At 41.7% G+C, this 3,729-nt stretch overlaps 1 pseudogene; it reads left to right on the plus strand.

Moving 5' to 3' along the window:
- Nucleotides 1–3,109: 3,109 nt before the first annotated feature.
- Nucleotides 3,110–3,433, plus strand: LOC129688437 (enhancer of rudimentary homolog; annotated as a pseudogene).
- Nucleotides 3,434–3,729: the final 296 nt, after the last annotated feature.

Raw genomic sequence — 3,729 nt, forward strand, 5'->3', positions numbered from 1 at the left:
AAAGCAGGCAACAAAGTCACAATGACAATCACTGCTCCCGCTGTTAGGAGTCCCACAGGAAGACCAAACTACACAACTCTAAAATATATGCAGAGGGCCTAGGTCAGTCCCATGCAGGCTCCCTGGTTGGCACTTCAGTCTCTGTGAGCCCCTGTGGATCCAGGTTAGTTGATTCTGTAGGGTTTCTTGTGGTATCCATGAACCCTTTGGCTTCTACTATTCTTCCCCATGCACACACACACCCCTAAATAAATAGATTTTTTTTAATATATAAAAAAAGAAATTCATTGTCTCTCTCTGTCCTGGAGACTACAAGCCCAAGATCAGAGTGTGAGCAGATTTCATTTCTCTCTCCTTTTCTTCGTGTCTTTGTAGACTTCCTGCGTGTAACCAGATTTCCTCTTATAAAGATATCACTCACATGTGAGGTGTGTGAGGTGCTGGAGCCTGATGCTTTAACTATGAATTGGGGACTGGCTGGGGGTCTGACCCAAAACAGGTCATAATATCTCCTATTTTGTTGATGAAAAAATACGGGCTCAGAGATGTTAAATCATGCCTCAAACATCACTTAGCTAATGATAATCAGAGCTGAGACTGTGGTCCAAGATAACTCATTACCTTTCCATGAATTAAACTTTCCTACTGCCACAAAACATAAAATAAATCAAGAATATTGAGTCTAAAATAAATAGGAAAAAAAAGAAGAAAAAAAATCAGCTACTAGAAAGCCAAACAATCCAGAACATACTGTCAATTTCAGTATACTTGTCCAAATAGTCTAATAGATAACAAACCAGGTGAATAAGCAGAAGATTAAAATGGTTAGTGGATGAATATTGACTGGGTCCCAGGCCTCATGGGAAGGTTGAGCAATAAGGATTACAAAATAGAGCAGAATCAAAGAAAGACAAGCATCCTGAGTATTATCCAAAGGCACACCTATGCCAACAAGCACTGGTCTGGACGCTGAGGCCACCATACACTGTCCACCTCAGGTGTTCTGACTCCACCCCCAAATTCAGAACCCCCCTCCCTCTTTTCTATCACTTCTTCAGATTCAAAGTCCCAGGATGAGGCACAGAGTGAGCCCAGCCTAAGCAACATCCATGCTCTGGCTACCAGGAAGCTGGGAAAAGAGGAAGTGGTCACTGAAGTGGCATCTGGGCTACAAATTAAAGACAGGAGTGCTAGGAATTGAGACAGAAAAATGACACCTGACCTCAACAATTTTAGCAATGGTCAAAATGGACCAGAAGCTGTGCTTTTACTATAACATATCCACAGAGGACGAATAGTAATAGGTTTGAACTTTGTAAAGGACATAATGACATTGCCAAAGCTCAACTTAAATAGAGGGGTGTGACCCTGAAACAATGTGATGTGCAAGCTGGGCCTGTATTTTTAGAAAGCACATTATGCAACCTGAATTTATATTCCTGAGTCTATTTGCCTATCCAATACTCCAGAAATACGTGTAATTTAGAAGCCATGTATAATGCCATTAAAAATGCAATCTCTCTTGAGCAGTTCATTAATTGATATGTGTATGCCAGTTGCTAAAAATAAAAACGGCATGAGACAAGCTTTCCTTGAGGAGAGGTTACAATCTGATAGGGACCATGACTATGAAGTACAAAGTTCAAGTGCTACAGATGAGACAGACAAAAGGCTTAGGAGGGGCCACTGTAATGAGTGGCAGGAACTACAGCAGTGTGAATCAAGGAGGCAGCTTTTGAATTTGAACTGGTTCTTTCCTGAGACTTGAAGGCTATGGGGAGAAGTTAAGGCTGGCTTCTGAAATAAAATAAATAACTACATCCCTCTCCTGATCAGTATACTGAACGTAACTCCTCACAGGAGAGGCATTGAAGGTGAGGCCTTCAGGAAGTGAGGCACGTGGACAGAGCCCTTGATGAGACTGGTGCCATTTTAAAAGGAGCCCACTGCTCTCCCTCAGCATCTTCCACTGTCACGTGTGAGAAGTGAGAAGATCCAGCAAGCCAGCCCACACCAGAGCCTGACTATACAAGCACCTTAATCTTGAACTTTTTGAACTATGAGAAAATTTGTGTTGTTTATAATCCACCCAGGTTATAATACTTTATTATTTATTTGAGACAGGGTCTTACCTTGTAACTCTGACTGGAACCAAGCCCGATATGCAGACCAGGCTGGCTTCAGACTCACAGAGATCTGCCTGCCTCTGCTTCTCAGCTATGGTACTTTTTATTTCAAATCAGGCATGGTGGCAACATACCTTTAATCCCAGCACTCAGGAAGCAGAGGTAGAGACAGGCCTATCTCTCCGAGTGAGATGCCAGCCTGTTCTACATAATAAGCTCTCGGCCAGTCCTCAACCTTCCTAATGCTGCGACCTTTTAATACAGTTCCTCGTGTTGTGGTGACCATAAAATAATTTTCATTGCAACCTCATAACTATACTTTTGCTACTGTTATGAATCCTAATGTAAATATTTTTAAAAATAGAAGTGTGCCAAAGGGATCATGTCCCATAGGTTGAGAGCCACTGCTCTAGGCCGTCCAAGGCTGTAAAGAGAGACCCTGTCTAAAAGAAACAAAAACAACAATTTTTAATTAATGATAATACTTTCTAGGTAACTTAAAAAAAAAGACAAATGGAAGTATATACGCAAGATAATGTTCTTCCCAGCTTTGGAACTCACATTTCTTCACTCTAACATAAAATATGTGCTAAATCAGTGATTTCTGATGTCCCTTGCTGGTGATGACATTTTATAGTCTGCCTCTCAAATATTTTTAAAATATTCAGTTTCTCACTTCAATTCAAGACATTCAAATTTTTCAAATTAAGTTATTACCAGCCCAAGGACTCCAGCTGTTGAGATTTTGGTAGATGGCTGATTTCCTGCTGTCTTTAGTGGCTGAGACTGCATCTATGAAAGATCAAAACAGCCACTGAGCTCTGTCAAACAGCTCATCAGGCTGATTGAAGGGAGGGCAGCCAGCTCCCCAGTCTGCGAGGGAACAGTTACCTCGGTTAAAATCATAGACTGTTGGCGGCGTTAAGGCTGAGCTCCTATGTGGCTGCGGTGTTAGCGGCGGCTGCAGCCAAGCGTTTGGCACAATGTCTCACACCATTTTGCTGGTACAATCTACCGAGAGGCCAGAAGGGCAGGACTTACCTTGACCATGAGTCTGTGAATGAGTGCATGGAAGGTGTTTGTAAAATGTATGAAGAACATCTGAGGAGAATGAATCCCAGCAGCCTCTCCATCGCACATGAGTCAGTCGTTTGATTTTGTTGATGATCTGGCGGATCTCAGCTGTCTTGTTTACCGAGCTGATACACAGATGCGCCAGTTTTATAACTGGTATCAAAGAGAAGATCTACGTGTTCTTCCGTCGACAGGCCCAACAGGCTTGGAAGTCATTGAGTTGGCAGCATTAGAGGCTGGGCCGGGCTTGAAACAGGTGCATACAGTGCTGCATGAACATTTTGTATGATAGCAATCCCGTTTCCATTCTGTTACACTAGAGCCCAGACTGAATGGATGACATGAAACCTCAATGATTCTTTCATTCTGAAACCATTGCCCCTTTGCCCCTTTTCTTTTTTTTTTTAACCAAATATTTTTTTGATAAATACAGTAGAAAGCGTTTTTTTTTTTTTTTTTTTTTTTTTTTTTTTTTTTTTTTTTTTTTTGCCATTTAAGGTTGGTTCTGGTCCTTGAAACTGTTTGCACC

The sequence above is a fragment of the Psammomys obesus genome, unplaced genomic scaffold (genome assembly GCF_907164565.1).
Source record: "Psammomys obesus unplaced genomic scaffold, mPsaObe1.curated_primary_1811, whole genome shotgun sequence".
Lineage (NCBI taxonomy): Eukaryota > Metazoa > Chordata > Mammalia > Rodentia > Muridae > Psammomys > Psammomys obesus.